Genomic DNA, 25,116 nt, shown 5'->3' with positions numbered 1-25,116 from the left:
GGAAGACAAATGCAGAGCTTGGAGCTTCAGCAATGGCGGAATCGAAAGAACGAGTTTTAGAGAGAGAAACAGCAAATGCAAAAGTGAAGAGACGGAAAGAAAGAAGGAAGAGTTTTTGTCAAAAACCAAAAACGGCGACAAAAGATAATCAATGCGCCTGGAGCAGCGCATACGTCAGGCGGCGTACGCAGGAAAAACGTGGTTTATAAGCGTGTCACAAACACGGACCAATAAGGTAAAGACGCGTAAGAGAAACGGTTGAGAAGTAATGCATGACAGCTCATGCGCGTGGGAAAGTTCACTAGAATTCTTGTTCTCCGAAGAGAACATGTCGGCTTGAAATAAATGATCTCGGCTGAAGAGTTTGTAAGCCAATGTATAGAAAGAGATATCGATATAGGTTCCATCACCTCAGAATGCCGAGGTAATAGAACCTAGGGGGCAGTTGTGGGGATATATTTTCTGAGTACCGACACGTGGCATGGTGACGCCGACGTGTCAGCCGAGGTGCCACGTGTCGTGGTAGTTATGCCGAGGTTATCTTTGGCGAAGCCGAGGTGATCTCCGAAGATATCAGAATCCAAGATAAGCGGATAAGGGACAAGAGCCCTAGAGTAAAGAGAAGAGTTAGCCAAGATAAGGATAAAACTCTTAGGGAGTTTATCTTTATCTCTTGAAGAGTCCAAAGTCAGTATTGAATTGGAGTCCATAGAAGTCAAGCTTCTAGTGGGACTAGGATTGAGTAAACTATAAAAGAAAGGCACCCCCGTAGGTCTAAGGTATGAGTTTTTATGCTTTGAGCAGTGATTTTGGCAATTGATTATCTTTGAGAGATATACTGATTTGATCGTTAGAGTGCCCCCGGGTGGAAGAGCCACCGCCGGAGCCTTTTCTTTCTGTTACAGGTTAGATAAAGCCATCTATCCTGCCGGTGCTCTCCAATTGATTACTAAGCGGGCAGTGTGGTCAGATTTTCACCCACACACTATACATTAACAAACTTAACCCAATACATATATAATGTTTAAATACATAATGTTATTCATAATTCAAAATAACATAAATCAAAATTAAAAGTTTTCCTTAGCATTCTCCGTGGTACAAAAACAAAAATTAGTGACATTTTTCACAGGCATGAAATCCACAAGAAACAAACTCCTACTTCGAAAATATCTGAAAAAAAATAAAAATAATTAATGACAATATAATTATGTGTTAATATGTTAATATGTATTATTAGGAAGTGTAATGCTGTGTATAAATTGCCTTCTGAAGTGCCTAATATTGGTATCATTCTCAATTCAAAAAAGCTTGTACTAAACGTGGGAATAACGACCCAGAAATTATGGGCTGGATCGAGAACACTTGCATGGTCGTGTGTCAGCCCAATTACAAGCATTCAAGTGTTCAATTTGTTGCTACTTCTATTAAAAAATAGTAACATGTCCTCTTATTATTTAGTGGACACGTAACCACATGATTTTCTAGGAAAACCAGATAACTTCTTGGACTGAGGGACCTATATAGTACATGCATGCAAAAATAAGAAGACAGTTCAATTATCTCTCATGGTTGTACTGAAAAAAAGCAGCCTCTCCTATGGGAATTTTTGCATAAAGAGGCAAGCTCCATGTTTCTCATTTACCTTAGAATTAGAGGATACAATCATACACAATCTAAAAAACCTAGTATTTTACAATATGGAAGATGGAAGATTCAAGAACACATACCCATACCCAAGACAGAGAGCACAATGAGGTTGTGCTGCTTAATGAGCCTCTGCAACACACGAAAGATTTTGGTCATTGGCAAATTCCAAGAAAATACAAAAACCACTACAGCGTATTCAATGAGAAGATACAGTTAAAGAACCAAAACAATCTGTAAAACATTTCATGTTCATCTACCATGAGCAGAGAACACCATCTTCATTGAAGAATGAGGATCTAAAATATTCAGATTCAAGAACAATATTCTTGGAATATTCAATGATCAATGATTGTTCAAGAGTAATGAGACTATTGGAATCAAATCACCAAATGTATCAAGGATTGTAACAATGAAGAACAACACATTGATCCATTATTAGATTAAACAGAACCAAAAATCAAGATATTAAGTTTGTGCGATCATGCAAATCACAACAATTCAAATGTAAATGCTCAAATGTCCAGTATCTAGGTAGCTAGCTAGTGTGCCACACCACAAACTTCCCTCTTACATGGGAGCTTCTATTTCAGGAACATTCCAGCTTCATTGTAGGAACCTGTTCTATAATGGTTGCCTTTTTTCTTTTTCTTTAATTCTGTTTTCTTTTACTTTATAATGATCTTTTGCCTTTTTCTGCACACGTTATGCTTCTGTGATCACTCAACAACTTGTCTCCATGTTTTTTTTTATTTTTTCAATCTTTTTTTGGTATTTAGTTGGGTATTTTATTAGGTAAAGCTACGGATATATTGCACAATTTCTGTGGATTTTCTCGTTTATGACCATTTCAGATATCCTGAAGTCTGGCAACAACTGCATAAATTGATAAATATAGCACTCCTATAGATGAAGTCGCATCGCATGTGTTTAGTTACTACAGGATTTAGTAAACCCTCCCACAATTTTTTCAATTAATTAAATTAAATGTGTAGTAGAGTAGGTTACATACACAAAAATAGAGTTTTAGCCATGGCTACATCATTTTGGAATTGTATTAAAAAAAAATTAAGAATGAAATTCTAAAGCCAACAATATTTTCATGAAAAACATGAAGAGTGTGACACCTCTCATGCCACCTGACAACCAAACTAAACAATCATGGCTTGAAGCAACCCAATTAGAGGCATAACCACAACAAAACAACCATGGTCTGATCCAACTCAAAGAGGCACAAACTCCACCACTGTGGAAAATTCAAACCTATTCCACTTAATTTTAGATGAATTCAAGCACATTCCTAAGTTGGAAAAAATTACAAGTATTCTCACTTTTTCTGAGTTAAATAAGCTGAAAAAAATCAAATAATCTATAATCTAGAATTGTAATCACACACCATCAATTGACATTTTTTTAATCAAATAATCAAACTAAACCCAAAGATTTATTTATAAAAAAAAAAAATTCAAACCCATTAAAAAATGAATTGAACAAATACAAATTTTATTATTTATTAAAATTAAGTTAAATTTTTTTATACATACGTTAGTCCCACTCCATCCTTGAGTGTGAGAGATTTTTGCTCTTAATTCTTATTTTACAACTACTATATTAAAGAGCACAGATCCTTCAGGAAATAGCTTTTCAAACTTTGGAAAGCATAATGGTTCACACAAAGACAATAAGAGGAAAAGCCATGTCCTGACCAAAACGTGGCAGTTTAAAGGTGTAGCAGTAACTAATGTCCCTAATGGCAGCAGGTATCCCCCGAATCCTTCCAAATAATAATAATAATAATAACAATAATCTCACAAGATTTGTTTCCTTTCTTTCCTTCTCTTTCCTCTTTTTTCCCTTTTTTTTAAACTCAAAGAAATCAAGATTTCAAAAAGCAAATGACAGTGTAAAGAAACCCAGTAATGGAGGTGGATGTATGAATAACAGTCATAAAATAGCTCAGCTACGTCAAATCCAATGCTTAACATGAGAGGAAAACAACATTTGGGATAAGACAAAAAATAAAGCAAAACCCAGATCACATTGATGAAAAAAAAAAACCTAGATTCCAATGTTAGATTTTTTGTAGGAAAAACCCAATTACAAATACGATTCACATATACGATTCGCATAAACAACTCCAAAACAGAGAAAGGCTAAGAAGAGAAGGGAAAAAAGCCTAGATTGGGATTTCTACAACAGAAGAAGGAAGCCATTTTGTGCATCATGTTTAATTTTCTGCATTTGGTTTTTGTCCTCATTGGTTCATGGTGGGGATTAGACAAAACAACAAATCAAAAAATTCAAGAAAAAAAGCTTTTTAGTTACCTAATCGCAGACTCTTCACAAGATTGGAGGGTGTTCTGATCCCAATACCGATTTGATGCCCTCTTGTGCAAAGGTGGCTCTGGGCGACGGAGGCAGAGGTGTCGCTTCTGGCCGTTGTCTTTCGCTTCCTCTCTTTTACATGCCTTTTGATGGACCCTTTTATTTTTGTTTTTTATTAGAAGAAGTCAGAAGAAGCCAAAAGTTATGTATTTTGATATACTCCCTCCGTCCCAAAATAATGGTCTTTTTTGGGGAATTCAACTTTTTTTAGTAGTACAATTATTGTACTTTTAAAAAGTTGGTTTTCCAAAATTACCCTTTGATAGTACACTTTTTTGAGAATATCAATGTCATAATTGTACTTTTTATATTATTTATGAATTTAAAAGAAGGGCAAAATGGGAAATTTATATTATTTTTGTACTTGATTTTTGAAGAGGGACTAATATTTTGGGACAATGAAAAATGGAATAAGGGACTAATATTATGGGACGGAGGGAGTACATTCTTTTTAATATTTGTTTTGGCATTTGGCGCCTGATTTTTTTAATTTTGGCGCTATTTTTTATGGATCATGGCTTTCACGATAGAAACTCAGGTGTTGTTTGGAATGTGTTAAATAAGTGTACTTTTTAATTTTTTATGAAATATGAGTTGGATTTGAAGTGATGTGGTAGAGATGTGATGTGACTTAAATAGGATGATGTAACTTATCTAGGATAGTGACTTTTTAACTTTTTGAATTTTTTTGAAGATGCCAAACCAAGCTTGAGTATCGTGTAAATTTAAAAAATTATTTGAAAATAAATATATTTGAAAATAAATTATTTGAAAAAAAAATTGAAAACTGAAAACATAAACTCATTTTTTGAGTTTCTGTTTTTTCCTCAGATTTATAAACCGAGACAACTATTTATAAACCAAAAAAATTATCAAACAAGTTTTTATGACAGTTTTTTGAATTTTTGTAAATTTAAGCTGAAAACTGAAAACGGAATAGTTACTAAATAGGCCCTAAATATTTTTAACGGCTGATTTTTTATACGTCGTGAGAAGTTTAATTTTTAATGAAAATTTTGTAGCTAATGAAAAAAAAAAATCATTTTTTTTAGTTACTAAGGTTGAAAGTTTATTTGTTTCATTTTTATTTTAACAATTTTTTTTTTTATTTGGTAGAAGTAGGGGTAATATTTTAATGAAAAATATTTTTTTGCGACCCATTTTTTTTTGTTACTAAAAATCAAGAACTAATTTATTGTGGCAGAGGAGAGAAAGCGGCAGTAATGGTGAAGGTGGTGAATAAGAGGTGATGGCGGTGGTGGTGGTGGCGAAGGAGATTAGTGGTGAAGCTGTGGTATTGGTAGAGGAGATGGAGTGGCGGTGGTAGGGGAGAGGTAATGGCAGTAGTAGTGGTGGTAGTAGTAGTGGAGTGGTAGCGATGGTGGTAGTAATGGTAGTCGTAGAGATGGAATGGCAACAGTGGTACAATAGTGGTAGTGGAATGGCATTTGCAGTAGTGGTAAAGGTGGTAGAGGAGATGGGTGGTGAGAGAGAGATGAGTGAAAGACAAATAGAGAAGAGAGATAGGGAGAGTGATGAGCGAGAGAGAGACAAAATGGTCGATAAAAGTGCATTTTCTTATAGTAGAGAGCTCGATAAATAGAGAAGAGGGGAGTTAGAGAGTGAGCAAAGTGAACACAATGAGGGAGAGAGACAGATAGACAGACAAACACAGAGAGAGAAAGAGAGAGAGGAGTGATGAGTGAGAGAGAGACAGAGAGAAAAAGAGATAGAGACAGAGACAGACAGAAAAAGAGAGAAACAAGAAATGAGCGAGAGATAGAGAGAGAAAGAGAGAGAGAGAGAGAGAGAGCGAAAAGAGATGATCGAGAGAAAGACATAGAAAAATAGAGAGATAGAGAGAAGAAAGATGAGCGAGAGAGATGAACGAGAGAGATAGAGAAAGAAGAGAGATAGAGAGAAGAAAGATGAGTGAGAGACAAAAAGAGAAAGAGACAAAGACAGACAGACAGAGAAGAGTGATGAGTGAGAGAGAGAATTGTTTTTAAAGTAGCGGGTTATCAGATATATCTAGAGCTCCCAGTTGATCTCGTATATCTAGAGCTCGTATATCTAGAGCTCCCAGTTGATTTTAAAGTCTAAAAACCCTTGATGATTCCACATGTAAAAGACATGGCCATTACCAAAGAACTTGACTGAAAAGGTTGGTACAAAGTGAGATGAATTGTTTTTAAAATTATTTGATTCATCAGTAAAAAAAAAATTAGATGGCCATCATCAGTCAGTTGATTCATTATTTTAAAATTGGTTTTTAGCTAGGTCATTATTTTATATATATATATATATATATATTAAGTGAGATGAATGAATGACAATTTGTACAATAATAATGAAATAATCTCAAAAAGGAAATAGAACATATCCTCGAAACCTTATCCAAAAGGAGAGTTTATTTAATTTCAAGAAAAATAATTTTATGAAAATTGATTTTTTTTTTTCAAAAACAAAATCCAAATTTCAAGAAAATTGAAAAGAATTCTTATTAATTGAAATACATAAATGGCCTTAAAACCCTTTTCTGAGTCCTATTTTTTTAGGATTATCTTATTGTTAACATAATACATCTAAAAACAAGATTATCTCATTGTTAATGCAATATATCTAAAAACACATAAAGAGAAAGAAACATCCGAATAGAAAATAAACTATCTTCGAATTCTCTAGTCAATAAACGCATACCTTGCGGCCACGGACGCATGGCGTATGCTCTGTTTTGAAAGGATTGTTCGAGCTGTAGAGATTTAGTATAATGTGCGTAAGCTGGTCCAGGATACCCTACATAACCAAAAAAAAAAAAAAACCATCCATCCAAAAAAAAAAAAAAAAACACATTAAACAAAACAATTGTGATGTACTTATCTCACTAAACAACTAAAGCAACTTATCAACCTAAATCTTCAAAATTACAAAATTGAGAGATTTTCTTCATCATAAATAGGCAATTTAACTAATGCTACCCCAATAATTTGCATTTGGAAAAGTTATGACCAAAAAAAACAAAAAAGAGATTGGAGAAGGAAGAAAAATGCAAATGAAAAGAAAAATTAATTTCATTTGTATATTATAATTGTTACAGTACAAACTTTTTATAAAAAGACTCCCAAAGTAGGAGAGAAAATCTCAATTAATATACGGGAATAAGACCCACTATACAATACAAACAAAGAAACTTCCAAAGTGTGAAAGAAAGTCTTTAATTAATACACGGTAAATAAGACTCTGGAGATTTGAACCACTGATATTCTAATAAGGTGCAATAATTTTAACCAATCGAACTATTTCTATTGATTAATTGTCTCCCATTTAAATGAATAATACTTTTCTTTTCTTTCTTTTTTTTAAAAAAAAAATTAAACAAGATGGTAAAAGATGAAGAATAAGACAAACGATAGTCATATCAGAAAGTAAAAATCTTTCTTATTTATTTGTAATTTGATCTTTTACTTATTTTTCATGCTAATCAAACGAATAAATAATGTCCTTCACAGTTTCCAAACAAAAGGCCTAAGGTCCAAGATTTGTGTCACCGTATTTTTCATGTTGGTTACGATGAAGGTGCGGTAACCTAAAATAAAATAAAAATAAAATAGGCAGTGGCTTTGGTCCAGTTTAAGATTGGACTGGATCGTGTTGTTGGACTCATGGGGGCTCATAGCGGGTCCTGTTTTGATAGTCTGAACCGTTCAATATGTAGAACTCGTCTAGTACTATATGTCTACACAAAATCACGTTGATCGGATATCGATAGCTATATGAACAAAATAGTTTTTTATCAACCGTTAATTGTTTCACCATCTATCTTTTTTAATGCGAAACTGATTTGATCACATAGTTATTGATATCCGATCAATGTGATTTTTTACAGACATATAGTACTCGACGAGTTCTACACATTGAACGGTTCGAATTATCAAAACGGGCCTAAAAAATAGACCCCATAGACCGAACTGAACGGGTCCAGTCTTGATCTCAACTTGAGACAAGCTGGACCCAATAAAATAATCAAAAATCATTAACCAATGTGTTACGGTTTCAACTAACACTACATCAATTATAAATTTATGTTGGCAAGGTACGCTGGTGTCATTTTTTTGAATTTGATTATTTATTGGAGGTGAGTCGAAGACTCAATTGCTATATAAAAAAAATAAAAAAATTTATATTAAAAAAAGTTAGGATGAATTACGTTGATCTCCTTTGATGTTTGAAAAAAATATGACAAGTCCTACAATTTTGATATAATTACGCTGAGTTCTCTTAAGATTTTATTTTATATAATCACTTAGTCCTTTTTTCATTGATAATTTGTTTGTTACATGAATGACAAACTAATGGTATCAGATGTTTTATACCCGTCAAAGTTCGACACTTTAAATGTTTGTCATTCGACAAAGTCTTAGTCAACATATCCGAAATATTATCATCTGTGTGAACCTTTTCAAGTTGCAACAATTTCGAATCTAACACATCACGAATCCAATGGTATCTCACATCAATGTGTTTCGATCTCAAATGAAAAGTAAAATTTTTACTCAAGTGAATAACACTATGACTATCACAATAAAGCACATACTTTTCTTGCTTCAAACCCAACTCTTGCAAAAATTTCTTCAACCATAACTCTTCTTTGCAAGCTTCCGTAATGGCAATATATTTAGCTTCGGTAGTTGAGAGAGCAACACATTTTTGTAATTTAGATTGCCATGCCACAGCTCCCCCTGCAAAAGCCATCAAATACCCCGAAGTAGATTTCCTAGAATCAACATCACCAGCCATGTCAGAATCTGTGAACCCATCAAGTATCGGTTTACCATCCCCAAACACAAACACACCTTCGAAGTCCCTCGAAGATATCTTAGAATCCATTTTACCGCTGCCCAATGTTCTTTACCCGGATTAAAGAGAAATTGACTCACCACACCAATGGCGTGAGCAATATCCGGCCTTGTACAAACCATGGCGTACATCAAAGAACCAACTGCTGAAGCATAAGAAATTTTCAGCATCTCTTCTTTGTCTTTTTCACTTGTAGGACATTGATTCGAACTAAGCTTGAAGTGACCCGCAAGTGGACAACCAACCGGCTTTGCTTTATTCATGTTGAACCTCTCAAGAACTTTCTCAATGTAGCTTTCTTGAGACAACCAAATCAACCCTTCTTTGCGATCACGAACAATTTGCATATCAAAATTTGCTTTGCTGGCCCCAAATCTTTCATAGCAAAAGACTTGCTCAACTCCAATTTCAACCTGTTTATCATGGTAGAATCTTGACCCACAATTAACATGTCATCAACATAAAGCAAAAGAATAATAAATCTACCATCCGAAATTTTTTTCACAAACGCACAATGGTCCGAATTGGTTTTAGAAAAACCATTATTCATCTTAAAAGAGTCAAATTTTTTATACCATTGCCGCAGGGCTTGCTTGAGGCCGTACAAACTTTTCTTCGATTTGCAAACAAATTTCTCTTTCCCTTTTTTCACAAAACCTTCTGGTTGCTCCATGTAAATTTCTTCTTCAAGATCACCGTGAAGAAATGCGGTTTTCACATCAAGTTGTTCAACTTCAAGGTTCATACTTGCAGCCATGCCAAGTACAACCCGAATAGAAGATATTTTCACAATCGGCGAGTAAATCTCATCAAAGTCAATACCTTTCTTTTGCCCAAAGCCTTTTACAACAAGGTGTGCTTTGTACCTCAGATTCTTGCTATCATTCTTCAACTTAAAGACCCACTTATTTTTCAGAATTTTCCTCTCCTTAAGAAACTTCACTAAATCATAGGTGTGATTTTCAAGTAAGGAATTCATCTCCTCTTCCATGGCCTTTTTCCAATTACCTTTCTTTGCATGCTCAATTGCTTCTTGGTAGCTCTCGGGCTCCCATTGATCAGAAATCAACACAAACTCATTGGGAGGATACTTTCTCGAAGGTTGCTTGTCCCTAGTAGATTTCCTCAAATCAAGTTGTGGTGGCGATTCTTGAGTTGGATGTTCTTCCTCAATTTCTGGCTCAACTTCATTAGGATTAGCATCATCCTCTACTTCTTCAATAGGTGGTTGCACATCTCCCCCATTTTCATCATCAACTGAAGATGAAGGAGATGGATCCATGTCAATGAGATCACTAGTTTTTGGCTCCAGTTGATCACCTCTGCCAAAGTTTTCAATTGTTTGGTCTTCAAGAAACACAACACCACGGCTTCGAATGACTTTTTTGTCGACCAGATCCCACAATCTATACCCAAATTCATCACGCCCATAGCCAAGAAAAATACGTTGTCTTGACTTATTATCAAGCTTGGACCTCTCATCCTTTGGAATGTGAACAAAAGCTTGGCAACCAAACACTCTCAATTGCTCATAAGACACATCTTTACCGGTCCAAACTCTTTCTGGAACATCACCATTCAAATGATAGGAAGGAGACAAATTGATCATATCAACCGCTGTCTTCATTGCCTCACCCTAAAAAGATCTTGGCAATTTAGCTTGTGAAAGCAAACACCTTGTTCTTTCCACAATGGTGCGGTTCATCCTCTCGGCAACGCCATTTTATTGAGGAGTCTTCTTAACTGTCTTTTGGTGCCGAATACCTTGGCTATGACAATACTCATCAAATGGCCCAATGTATTCACCACCATTGTCTGATCGGATGCACTTCAATTTCTGTCCTGTTTCTCTTTCAACCATGGCCTAAAAATGCTTAAATACTTCTAGAACTTGATCTTTAGTTTTTAGTAGAAAAGCCCAAACTTTCCTTGAATAATCACCAATGAAAGTAACAAAATAAAGTGCACCACTATGTATTCTAACTTTCAAAGGACCACAAACATCCGAATGAATCAACTCCAACACATTTTCTTTTCTAGAAGCAACATTTTTATAAAAAGAAACTCTATGTTGTTTACCCGCCAAACCATGAACACAAGTTTTAAGATGTGTACCTTTCAAACCGGGTAGAAACTCTTTCTTGAACAAAACTTGTAGCCCCTTTTCACTCATGTGCCCAAGTCGCTTGTGCCACAATTCAGTAGAAGTATCATCTTCAAGTGCATTGACAACACCTTTACAAATTTTTCCTTGCATCGAATAAAGTGTTTGAGTCTATTTGCACTTAGCCACCACCAAAGAAACCTTTGTAAGCTTCCATATTCCATCACCAAATTTGTTGTTGAAGCCTTCATCATCTAGCTTCGCAATAAAGATCAAATTGAGGCGAATGTCGGGAACATGCCTCACATCTTTAAGCAACAACTTGTAGCCCAAATTTGTTTCCAAGCAAACATCACCTATGCCAATAATCTTGGACAAACCTTCATTACCCATTCGAACAGAACCATAATCTCCTTTGGTGTAGGTAGTGAAGAAATCAATTCAAGAAGTCACATGAAAAGAAGCACCAGAATTAATCACCCAATTTCTCTCTTGACCCACAAAATTGATACAATCATTTTCACAAACGACCATGAGATCATCGGTAGTAACTGCTGTTGTGTCTTCTTGCTTCTTATCCAAACTTTTATCACGTATTTTCTCCTTGTTCTTGAGCTTTCGGCATTCTCGCTTCATGTGCCTTTTCTCATGGAAATAATAGCACTCAATGTCTTTCTTTGAAAAAGAATCATCTTTTGATTTGTCACGGCTTTGATCACGAGCATGAGGAGTCTTACTCCTCCCCCTTGTTTTGCTTCGGCCTCTCACAACGAATGCTTCCGAATGAGAGGAATCCGCTGATTTTCTTCTAGTTTCTTCATTCAACAAGCTACTAGTGACTTGGTCCATTGTGACAACTCCATTGGGCACTGAATTACTAACTGTCACAACCAAAGTCTCCCAACTTTGGGTAAAGAACTAAGTAGCATCAAAGCCTACAACTCATCATCAAAAATAATTTTCATAGAAGCAAGTTGGTTAACAATACTCTTTATTTCATTCAAATGTTCCGGAATAGAGCTGCCCTCTTCATATTTTAAATTAACCAACTTACGAAACATAAAAGCTTTATTTGTGGCTGATTTCCTATCATAAAAACCTTCTAATTTTTTCCATAAATCATGTGCTGAAGTTTCAATAGCAACATGATGAAACACATTGTCATCAATCCATTGACGGATAACACCAACGTCTTTTCGATTAAGCCTCTTCCACTCATCATCTTTCATGTCATCAGGTTTGCCACTATCATCCTCAATGGGTCCATACAAATCTTTACAAAATAATAGGTCCTCCATTTTAGTTTTCCAAATTACCCAATTGCTTCCATTGAAGCTAGGCATACGACCTACATTCCCCTCCATTGATTTACACAAATAAATAAACCCAAATAAACCGTAAGCTCTGATACCAGTTTTTAGGAAAAATATGTGATTCCCACAAGTAAATCAATCAATGGGATTAAAAACTAATGCGAAAAAATTAAATCAAAAGTGACACAAGAATTTTTACGTGGTTCCCTCAATGTGAGGTACGGCCACGGGATCGAAATCCGATTCCACTATCAAACCAAATAAGTTTCCAAACGATTACAAACGAGACACGAATGGTCTCACAAAACCACCCTTAGGTGAATTCCAAATAATTACAAATAAACAAGAGGAAAGACCTCACCAAATAGATGAACAAAAATCTTCAAAACCAAAGTTGTAGAAGACCCAAAATAATAGACCCAAATTAACTTCACCAAAGCAACCGAATAAGCACTAACTTGATTACACACAAAAATAGTGCACTTGAATATGCAATCAAGAATCAATCAGCCACCAAGCTTGTAATTCAACCACAAAACCCATTGAAGATGTATCACGGCTGCTACATAGAAAAAAGGCTGCTTATTCTTTTTTTTTCTTGAAAAACAATACCCAATAATATATTGTGAATCTAGGGTTTTTTATCAAAACTTTAGTTGTTTCCAAACTGAATTGGGTCTCCACAAAATTAGATATAATATATAAAAATATATTATAACTAATACCAAACCAAATTAAACTCTTTTAATAAACCAATTGGGTCCCACACTCCAATAAGGAGGTATACCCAACAACACGAAATATATATTTTTATGTTATTTGAGAGGGTAATTTGTGAACAAATTAGGCCAAGCTAGGAAGAGTCTTCTTTGGAAATTGGGCCGTGCAATGGGCCGAGATAAGAGCTGGTGTAACTCGGTCTTGGGCTAAGAAGACACTAGGCTGGTTGCCAGGGCTTGGACCTAGCTATCAGAAGGTAATCCTTTATTGGACCGAGATGTTATCAATAAAGAAGGCCAAGCTATGTCTAGCTCGGCAGGGTGCCATTTGGTAGCTCAGCTTCCGGTCACATGGCCCGAACAGCAGGGGATCGAGATAAAACAGCTCGGTCAAGAATGTATATTTGAGCATGATGGTATGTCCATCTCACTTGGCTTGTAGTGATGAGGGTGTTTAAAGGATAAGCATTATCCTTGGGCATGAGACTCTTAAGAGGACTTTGCATAGAGTCCTACTAGGATTGTACAAACCATCTCACTTGGTTGGTAGCGAGTAGAGTGTTATCAAGATAGACACTTTTCACTAGGACTGTGATTCCTAGGAGGACTCTTATAAGAAGAGTTAGAATCCTACTAGGATTGTGCTAGGTAGAATCTATAAAAGCTCATAGTAGGACCTATGTATAGGTATCACAATTTTTACTCTAGAATACATAGAGCTTTTGTGTATATTGTCTATTTGTTGACTTAGGCATCGGAGAGGTTTTTGGCACACACTCACTGGCTAGCTCACGTTTGTGTTTTCAGGTAGCAAAGTGATGACGTTTGGAGGAGTGCAAACTTGATCAATAAGATTATACAAGAAGATTATTTTATGCTCATACAATTGGTGCCGTCTGTGGGAAAGATCACAAAGAAAAAACATTTTGATTAAGTTTTTCTTCAACTAATTTCAATGGCGCACAGCGAAGGCTTGTCTCAATCTGTTATCAATGAACAAACTCCAGAAGGGGATAGGAGGCACGAGCATTTGCCTTTTATCCCATCCATAGCAGACTTGGACCCCTAGCAACGGAACCCACGAAGGGGCGCACAAGAGAAACGGGGCTCAAGTCCTCATCGCTCTCACAGCCCAGATGGACAAAAACAGAGGGTGGATTCTCAGGTTTTGGAGGATCACGTGAAAGAGTAAGACAGGTTGATAAAAAGAATGGCGGCTGACATGGAGGTGATTGTAGACACCCCATTTTTACCATCCTCAAGACTTGGACATCATCGTTTGAACACTCGATGATCATCCATGCTTGTGTTCGTTTTGAGTTCCTGAAGGTCTCGGCTGCGTGCCTTGCCTTAGAACCTCTCAAATTATCTGTTTTGTGCTTGGTTGTGGACTAAGAGCTTGTGGTTTTGTTTCTGAGGGAAGGGGGGTGGCTTGTTGGCCTCTCTACAACCCATCGGCCAGGCCTTGTGCTTATCCGCTATGTTTTCTCTTCATCTACCATCAGTTTTGGCCGGTCAGCACCTTTTTTGGCCGGTCGGCACTCTTTCTGGTCGATCGGCCATTTTTTTAGCCAAGACCCCTTTTTCTGCTTTTGCAGATATTTTTCTTCCAGCTGGTGCCAGTTGTTGGTCACTTGGTGTATCCTTCATACACGTGTATGAATGGATTTGAACCAAGCTTTAGCTTGCTAAGGAAGCTTGGGACTTCATTTTCTATAAGAATGGAGACCCCTCTCTCTTTCCAGAGGTTCTGAAAATTGATATACAAGATATATATCTCTCTCTCTCTATATATATATATATTTGTGTGAGTTTGTGCTTTAAAGTGCGTTTTGTCTTCACTTTTGCACTACAACACCTAGTAGAGCACCTTTTCTTTGTTACTGAGGTATTAGGGGGCCTTGTTTGGACTCTCAAAGCTTGTTTCTTTGGCTCAGAAGTTGTTGTTCTAAAGAGGTTCTTCTAGGCTGAGTCTCTTCCCTCTTTAAAGCTCTATTTTCATAGCTTATTTAGCCAACTTTGCATGCTTCTTTTGGCTTAGATTTCAACTAAAAAAAGTCTTGTTCTGAAGCGCTTAACATGTTTGTTTAAGGCATCTTTGGTGTTGGGGGTGGTCTACCCCCCTTTATGCCTTGTTTGGCCTTGTTTTGAGCCACCTCTTTAGGCCTTCAAGATCATCTCCTTTTGGCCTTTTAGCCACTAAAATCCAGTGGATTTTCAGTGGTAGAAAGTGTGTTTTGAAGCCTCAAATAGGAGGGGGTTGTCCCACTTCCTCTTCTCTTGAGTGTTTGTGTTGATGGCTCACCAAGTTGGCATGTTTTTCTACCTCTTTGTGGCTCCATTTTAGCATGTCTTAAGCCTTGTTTTGCCATGATATAACACTATTTTGGCTTGGTTTGATCATATCATGCATGCTCCTTACGCTTGTAGTGCAAATCCATTCACTAGCCTAACATGCATCATGCTTTTGACCATCATTCTAGCATATTTTTGGCTCAACTCCAAGAAGCTTTCCTTATGTTTTACCATGCTTAAGCTCTATTTTATGTTGTTTTGGTCATGCATGCCATGGTTTGTATAGCCATAGTGCATTCTTGCTCGTTAGCTTTGAGTTTCATGGTCTCTAGCATGGCTTACTTGAGTTGTTTGCATGCTTTGGTCTCATTTTTACCATGATTTCAGTATGTATAGTGTGGCCATTCTCTCTCATGCTTCACTATTTCAATGCTTTTAGTGAGTCATGCTTTATGCCTTAAGTATGAGTCTATATGCATGCTGTATTGCCTAAACTTTTGGGCTGTCATATCAGTGCATTTTTGGTGTTATTTTGATATGCCATAACTCTTATGTTAGTTGGTGATGTCATCTCATGCTTGGTTTTGGTGGGCGTAGTGTAATCCTCTTTGTTGGCCTAGTATGCTCCATGATTCATGCCTTTAATTCTAGCTTGTGTTGGCTATGTTCTAGCATGTTTTTGGCACTATTTTGACCTGTCTTGGGACTGTTTTGATTCACCTTGGTCCTTTGCGGCTTGCTAGATATGGCCATGGTGTAAGTCCCTTGGCTAGCTTTAAGCTTTGAGCCCACTAGCATGCTTTGTTTGTCATATGTGCATGATTTAGCATGCTTTGGAATGTGATTTTAGAGCCTATTTCATTATCACACTCTCACATTTTTCACTCATTCAATGTGCTTGAGAGTTGGTGCCTTCATGCCTCTCTTGTGAACCAATTGGTATGCATGCTTGTATATACTTTCGAACTTGATTTTCAACATGTTTTGTCCATTGTATTGGCATGCAGAGGTTTGTTTGAGGTTGGCTTGGTCCATTGAATATTGCACTACATGGCCCTTACCATTGCATTGTTGTTTGCATGTTGTTGCATAACATTGTTATTTGCATGTTGTTGCATGTTCATGATGTTTAGCATGTTGTTTGAATGTTGTTGCATGCTTGTTGCATTGCATGATATTTGCATGCTTGTTGTTTGCATTGTGTTGACATGCTCATGTTGCATTGCATTGTGTGTGCATGCCTTGCATTGCATTGTGTTTGGATAGGGTGTTAGTCCAAACACGAGAAACGAGGGACGTTTCATACTTGAATTGATGAAACGTGCCTCATTTCTCGGTCGCCGACCCTCTTGATCGTGCATGATAGAGGTTGAGGCTTTTATGTGTTATGTGTGCATTCATTTGACATTGATTTGTGCAACTCGGCCTCTTTGGCCATCATGCATTGAGATGCGTGATTGATGGCTCGAGAGCCAAGCATTACACTCCTTTGAGCTTTAGACATGAAAAGGAGTGTAGTTGCACACACATTTTCTTGTAAATACACTGCCATGCCTCTGTTAGTGCTCTGTTGCAGCAAAGGGAGAATTTACAGGAAGTAGTGGCCGATCGACCACTTAGTCTGCCGATCGGCTATAAAAATTGGTCGATAGCCATAAACTCTGGCCGATGGCCACTCCTCTTGGCCGATCACCTCTCAACATGTCCATAAGGTGGATCAGAAATATTTTGGAGGTTGGCACAATTTTCAGAAGTCTAAAATAGTGCAAACAGAGGCATCATGAGGCACGGTGGTGGATTTCAGGGAGGATGCAATCGAGCATGTATCACTCATCATTCCGAGGCAGAGCTGTGGCAGCCTATTTAGTTTCTTGCTTTGTTGGTTTTGTAATTTAATTAATTTGATTAATTAGTTAAAGTTTTGTAATAATTAATTAGCTAAGTTAGTTAATTAGTTATTTTGTAATAATTAATTTAATTAGCGTAGCTAGTTAGCTAAATTCATTCGAACCTTCCTCCGAGAGGGCGATGTTGTAAATAAGTGTGTGTGTGTGATGCATGTCTTCCAACCCCATTTCTTTCTCTTTTTTACTTATCCGCTTTCAGTGGTTAGTTTTAGGGCATATTTCAATTAGCATCCTTATGGTAGCATATTTGCATTCATTCATTTGTTTTGCATGTACCGGGCTCGATGCATCATACAAACTACATTGTATTTCAATATACCAATTTGAATACATGTTATCTAGTTGCATTCACATGACATCTTAGAATAGCCAAGCTTATCTTAGTTGCATTTTGCATGTGTTGCATTTGGCATTCTCGACATAGCTAGGGTCATGCATTGATTTCTAACATAGCTTTTGTTTTGGCTCGGAGTACTAGGTAAGCTTTTACACTTTAGCATCCTTGCATGAGTGTGAGTGTTGCCATGTTAGCATGCTTGTCATGAGGCTATTTGCTTATCTGCTATAATTGCATGAATGCCTGTGGATAAAGGTTGGATTGCTTGAATTGAGACAATCCATCAAAATGCGAGTTTTAAGCCCACTTTGCAGAGTGGCAAAGTCATGTTGTTTTCTAAGCCCACTTGAGGGTGGCAAATCCGCGTCTTAGCCTACTTGCGAGTAGCACTTTTAAACCATTTTCGAAAAACAAACATGAGATGTTTTTTTTCCAAATGGAGCGATTTAGTCTATACTTGTATGCTGTGCGCATTTCATAGTAATTCTAGATTAAATAACTGGAATAAGAACGCATGTGTTTTCAAAAACAACATATCATGTTAGTAAAGGCCGATCTTTGAATGGGCGAATGGGGGTGCACATTGCATGACCTTCCCCTCTCGTACCCAAGTTCCCGAGCCGAGGCAACTTTGGTGATGACGGACACGTGGCCTTAGGCACGAGTCAGGGTTTCCTATATTTCTCAAAATAAAATATTTAGGCGGCGACTCTAAAATCTGGCAAAACAGTCCATGTTTGGCGTTTTTTGATTAAAATCGATTTTCCAAAACGATTTGCCAAATTTGGACTCTTTGGTGATTTATCAGTCTTACATTGCATTTTGTGAGATTAGATTCAGAACCGTGACATGAGTCCGAACTGTAGTAGCTAAGAACCACAATTCGCGCCTTCGCACGCGGAGCAGAGTTCCGGGCGGTCTACAGCGATGAAGCGCTAGATAAAAGGCAAAGGCATGGCAGGGGAAGAGATCCGAGAAGGCAAAATGTGTTTTTGCCACTCAAGAGATCACGATAGGCGAGTCACACCATCACAAGCTGAAAGTAGAAGCCTCAGAACAAGCAACACACAATCAAGGACTTCCAGGACTCGTTACTCTAGGTCTGAAAGAACGAGGATTGAAAGGTCCTATACGAAGGGAAGCAGTTATCGGCCCTTGCATTGGCACCAAGCAATATCTAGGCACATAGAGTTACCTAGGTTGGCAGACCTGCATACAGTACTAGAGGAAAGAGCTCGAAGGAAAGAAGACACTCAAGCTCGCAACCTCTGCAGAGTCTCTGCGCTATAATGGTTGGCTCCAAGAACACATGGGAGTGTTGAGGCTGGAATGCCAGAGCCACGCCTTACCTATGAACCAGCAGACAAAGCGTTGGCAAGGTTGTAGACGTTCCGGCAATAGAGAACACACCATTACCCTCAGGCTTTCACCAGCCCAAATTCACTATTTATGAGGGGAAGTCAGACCCCTACATACACTTTCGCCACTTTCGCCAGGTTATGGTTGTATATCGGCGACACGAGGCTCTAATGTATATCCTGTTTCCTTCCAGCCTTGGTGACCTGGGTTTAACATGCTTTGAAAGGTTGCCAGAAGGTAGTATAGCTACATGGGCGCAACTAGCGGAGGCATTTGTGATCAGATTCAGAACGAACACCAAGACGCCAGTGGAGATTAACTAGATTCTTTCCATAGACATGGTTGAGAAGGAAACATTGAGGTCTTACAATAATCGGTATTGGGAGACTTTTAATCAAATTGGAGATTGCCCCACAAACCTAGCTATCACATAGTACAAATGAGGTTTGTCGGCTGGCAATAAATTGAGGGATTCATTGACGATGACGCCACCTCTCACAATGAAGGTCCTAATGGAAAGAGTGCATCAACACATCCGGGTAGAAGAAAATGTCACTTGCACCAAAGAAAAAGCTGGCACAACAACGATGTCAAACAAAAAGCCTTTGGTGAGAGTTACCACGGTCGACAAGTACGACCGACCGCATAAAAGTCTTTGCCCAACTGGGGGCAAAGTGAGTTGGCAGGTTTGACCAGGTTTGACCAACTATTTCTAACAAATCTTTATCCAAAAGGGGGTTGGCAGGTTTGACCAACTCTTTCCAACGAAATTTTTGCATCCTTTAGCCGAGATGAGGATCTAGGCTAAAGGTAGTTGGCAGGTTTGACTAACAAAATTTTTACACCCTTTTGCCGAGATGAGGGTCTGGGCTAAAGGTGGTTGGTAGGTTTGACCAACAAAATTTTTGCACCCTTTCGCCGAGATGAGGATCTAGGCTAAAGGTGGTTGGTAGGTTTGACCAACAAAATTTTTGCACCCTTTAGCCGAGATGAGGATCTAAGCTAAAGGTGGTTGGCAGGTTTGACCAACAAAATTTGTGCATCATTTGGCTGAGATAAGGATCTAGGCTAAAGGAGGTTGGCAGATTTGACCAACAAAAACTTTTGCACTCTTTGACCGGGATGACAGTTTCCTCAGCCAAAGTAGGTTGGCAAGTTTGACCAACAAAACTTTTATACTCTTTGACCGAGATGGCAGTTACCTCAACCAAAGTAGGTTGGCAAGTTTGACCAACAAAAATTTTCAACTCTTGGACCGAGATGGTTATCTTGGCCAAAGAAGGTTGGCAGGATTAGGTAAGGCCAAGCTAATTAGTTCTGCTAGACATGCGGTTAGAATGATGCAAAACATTAAAAAAGAAAAACAATAACCGAGCAAAGAGATCGAAATTTTTAGTTAATTGGAAGATGATTACAAAAGGTGCGACATAGAGCCCGGTTACACAAAAAGAAAGCCTTTTCGTACAATTGCGAACTCGAAGGATACAAATGTTGAAGGCAAAAAGGCGGGGCTGTTCAAATTTTTACAGGTACATGACGGTTGTAACATGAGAACGAGGATAATGGGGGGATGCCACTTATCCTAGGAATGACGTCGTGTTAGACATGCCAAATTAGTGGAAGGACGTGCTGAGCAACTGACAAGACTTATTGGAGCCGAACGAGTTGTGAAACTAAACAACTTTTCTAGCTCGGCAGAGTTAGGCGTTCTTAGCTCGGCTGGAACTTTTCTAGCTCGGCAGAGTTGGACGTTCTTAGCTCGACTGGAGGAAAATAATCCCAATCATGCTACGCAGATGGAATTAAAGAGCAATTAAGAGGGTAATTTGTGAACAAATCGGGCCGAGCTAGAAAGAGTCTTCTTTGGGAGTTAGGCCACGCGATGGGCTGAGATATGAGCTGGTGTAGCTTGGTCTTGGGCTAAGAAGACACTAGGCTGGTTGCCAGGACTTGGACCTAGCTATCTGAAGGTAATCATTTATCGGACCGAGATGTTGTCAATAGAGAGTGTTAAGCCATGTGTAGCTCGACAGGGTGCCATTTGGTAGCTCGGTTTCCGGTCACATGGCCCGAATAGCAGGGGATCGAGATAAAAACAGCTCGGTTAGGAATGTATATTTGAGCATGAGGGTGTGTCTATCTCACTTGGCTTGCAGTGATGAGGCTGTTTTAAAGATAAGTATTATCCTTAGGCATGAGACTCCTAGGAGGACTTTGCATAGAATCCTACTAGCATTGTGCAAACCATCTCACTTGGTTGATAGTGAGTAGAGTGTTATCAGGATAGACACTCTTCACTGGGAGTGTGATTCGTAGGAGGACTTTTATAAGGAAAGTTGGAATCCTACTAGGATTGTGCCAGACAGAATCTATAAAAGCTCATAGCATGACCTATGTACAGGTATCACAATTTTTACTCTAGAATACACAGAGCTTTTGTGCCTATTGTCTATTTGCTGACTTAGACATCGAAGAGGTTTCTGGCACACACCCGCTGGCTAGCTCACATTTGTGTTTTCAAGTAGCAAAGTGACGACGTTTGGAAGAGTGCAAACTTGATCAACAGGATAATACGACAAGATTATTTCGTGCTTGTACATTATTCATTTTTTACTTTTCCACCGTCTTCATTATTTTTAGTCCATTTAACCTTATTAAATTAGAAGTCAGTTTAATTATGTCAAAACTGTTGTACTTGTTATATTTTTTTAAAATTTCAAGGATGTTAGTGTAATTTATCCCAAAAATTTAATACAGTGACTAAATTTTTTTTTTTAAAAAATACTCATTAAAGTGACTTATATTTTTTTGAAAAAAGAGACATAATCAAATTATTCTAGTTAACACTCACTATAATTTTTTTTTATAAGAATATCATTTTTAATACATACAATTAATGTACTTTCAAAACACCCACCCACACCCACACGACCACACACCCACACCCAATTGGGTCTTTTTAATTGACTAATCTCTCTTGTCAAACACACACAATAAGATGAGCTTTTGATTAGGATCACAAATTTAAATAGAGATTTCTTTCTAAAATCATATTTTAGTGTTTTCATGCAGTCAATTAAAAATTAAAAAAAAATGATATTCTCATATAATTTTTGATCAGAGAGTGAATTTTTTAAACATATAAATCGTCACAATAGACCTTTTTTTCTTTAAAATAATAAAATTAAAATTTATCACATCATTTTACATTAATTTTTTTTGTATAATTTTATTTTTATAACACTACTTATTCAAAATTCAAATAAGCAGTATACTATAGTTACCATTTTCTTGAGTATAGTTATTTATTTGTGGTGAGTGATTACACAAAATTAACATAACACACCCATAAACCCACACCAAGGTGGGCCATTCAAAACACACAATGAGGTGAATTGGGCTTCTTAAACTCTCTCTCTCTCTCTCTCTCTCTCTCTCTCTCTCTCTCTCTCTCTCTTTCTCTCTCTAGATAAACCTCTAAAATTGGTTGGGCACATACACAATGTCTTTCTACATGGCTTCACAATCCCACAAAATACACACACACTTTGTTGGATGGCTCTTTGAGCTCTGTGTTAACTCGCAAACAAGCCAAAGAAAAAAGAAAAAGAAAAAGAAAATATGAGTTTCTAGTCTATAAATACATGCCCATGTTTCTCTCTAAAGAAGGACTACAACTCAACGCAACACATAAAATAGAAAGTGAAGGAGAGAAAGAGATAAGAGATAGGGTTAAGAGCCAACCAGCTACTGTGAAACCACCATTGAAGACGTCGGTGAAGGGTCGGATGGTCAAAACATTAGTTTCTACCATTAAAAATAACAATGATAAGAAGAAGATAAATCCTAATTAGAGGTTCAAATTATGAAGAGATAATGTTCACTATCATCTGCATGAATAGAATAGTTTCAAATTATGTTACCCTATAGCTTTAGCAATTATAGATTGATTTAGATATATCAGTAGTTCGTAATATGGTATATTTATGTCTCTACATAATTATGTATCAAATATTGATGTTTGTTTCATTTAGTTGATAAATAAATGAAGCCTCCTCCTATGGTTTTTTATGTGGATCGATTTGTATTTACATGTATATCTATTATTATATAAGGAGTATGTGATAACCGGTTACGTTATGCGTCTCTTCACTCATTGTTTTCTTTAGGTTTGTTGTGTTTGGAGGTTTTTCTCAAAATTCTTGTCCTTTGTTTATTCTGGGATTGAGTTTCACTTGTTTCAGAGAGTGCATGGTCGAGCCCGGAGTGCCTGGAATCGAGCTGAGGAAATTCTGGGCTGGAGGATCAGTGTCTTGAATTGAGTTTGGAAACGTTTACATTGAGAAAAGAATATTTTGAAATGAGAATTATTGAAATGTTTTGGGGTAAATACGTTGGTAAGTCTAGATAGGGGGTGCAGATGGAATTGATTAAGTTGGCCTGAGTGTCCAGGGTGAAAGACCGAAAACACGCGCGGAGAAGGTGCCACTTCCTTTCCAGTTAGTAACTGGTAAATGGGTTTGGTAGTGCTAGCTAAGCTTACTTGCAGACACCAACCTAGGGATTACCTGAATCGTATTTACCACCCCATTGAATTAAATTGTAAATTTCTGAATTGTTGAGCTTTCAAGTTATTATTGAGCATGGTGGTTTTCAAAAGATGTAAATGTAATCTTTTTTTTAAAGGCATAGCATGACATGTGCATTTCATATTGGGAATCTTGCATAAATGTATATATTTTGTTAAGAATTCTCTACTGGGCTTTAAGCTCACTTATATGGGATTCTGGTGCAGGAAAAAATGTAGTGATCCCGCTGAGCTAAGGGCGTGGACATATTTTATGAAAAGTAAATAACTCTTATTTTGTTGTGGTTTATTTTGCTAGCCAAGGGCTATAAATGTATGGGTTCGTGAGACCATTTTTGTGTAACCGGGCTTAAGCCTTGGAATATGTAAGCCCTTAAGGGCAATTTATTTATTTATTGGATCTGATGTTCTATATGCTATAGATTCATGTATTTGATATCATTGAATGTATAATTCTCATGTGGGACTATTTTGTACGAACCCTATTGATTAATGATGTAAAGGTTGGAGGATTGCTATTGTTCTTTAATGAGGGTTGGTTGATGTACCTAAATTATGTTGGAATATTTTTGGGGTGTTACAACTTGGTATCAGAGCTACCGGGTTTGAATACTTGGGGTTCACGAGGAGTAGTCATTATACCACAATGGGTTCATTTCGCATGAGTAGGAGATGTTTTGTATTTTGTGGCTATGTGATAACATGCTTACATGACTAGTTGGGTATGGGATTGGACTTTTGGGATGTTATTTGCGCCTATTAAATTCCTTGAGATCTTATTAGAAGGGTACTTGATCAATACTCATTCTATTAAGAATTCTTGATTTTTCATGGGACGAATTTCATCCCGAAAGGATAATCCATATGTGCTTATGTGACTAAGTGCTTATGTGGAGTGGAATTGAATTGTTTGTATGGTAGAAAATATATAGAATTATTGTTGGCAAGCGTGCGAGAGAAGTCGCGAGCACATTGAGATTATGTGCTAAATTGTTTACCTTGTCCCTTAATTAGGATGTCGGGGAGGGGTCAAGCCCGTGGTGGTAGAGGCGGGAGACGTGGTTGGGCTCGCCGGGGTGTGCGTGAAGTACCAATCTATGAGATTCCAGTGCAAGAGGAGGGGTTCATCCAAGCCAATGTGGCTAGACAAACAGGGCAAGCTAATATGGGTGAGCAAGTGGGACAAGCGAAAATTCTGGGGCAAGTGGGACAAGCGAAAATTCTGGGGCAAGCGGGTCAAGCCGTAATGGGGGCCCTAGCTCGAGAAATAGTAGGGGCCTTGAGGGAGTCGATGAACATACTAAAGGCGGAGAACCAAGCTAGAGAGAACTCCGTAGAGACGAGGGCAAGCTTTCTCACTAGGGAGTTTTTGCGGGCCAAGCCAAATGAGTTCCATGGTGGCCCCGAGCCTAAGAAAGCAGATGAGTGACTCGAACAGACAGTGAAGACATTTGAGATGTTTCACATTGAGGATAGTGAGTTAAGAGTGACTCTAGTGAGTTGCTATCTCAAAAGAGATGCGGGCCAATGGTGGAAATACGCCAAGGTTCAAATATAACCAACATGGGAAGTATTTGTGGTGGCTTTCCAAGACAAGTACCTACC

General features: G+C 37.6%; 1 long non-coding RNA gene across 1 annotated transcript; it reads right to left on the bottom strand.

The window, feature by feature from the left end:
- Nucleotides 1–992: 992 nt before the first annotated feature.
- On the bottom strand, nucleotides 993–4,133 carry LOC145792853 (uncharacterized). The gene is made up of 3 exons (XR_014332904.1): nucleotides 3,973–4,133; nucleotides 1,731–1,779; nucleotides 993–1,173 (listed from the first exon to the last, which is right to left on the bottom strand). It is a non-coding gene; the product is annotated as an uncharacterized LOC145792853 (long non-coding RNA).
- Nucleotides 4,134–25,116: the final 20,983 nt, after the last annotated feature.

Source organism: Camellia sinensis, chromosome 6 (assembly GCF_055761805.1).
Source record: "Camellia sinensis isolate YWXY chromosome 6, ASM5576180v1, whole genome shotgun sequence".
NCBI classification, from domain to species: Eukaryota; Viridiplantae; Streptophyta; class Magnoliopsida; order Ericales; family Theaceae; genus Camellia; species Camellia sinensis.
This window is presented reverse-complemented; position numbering and strand designations above follow the sequence as displayed.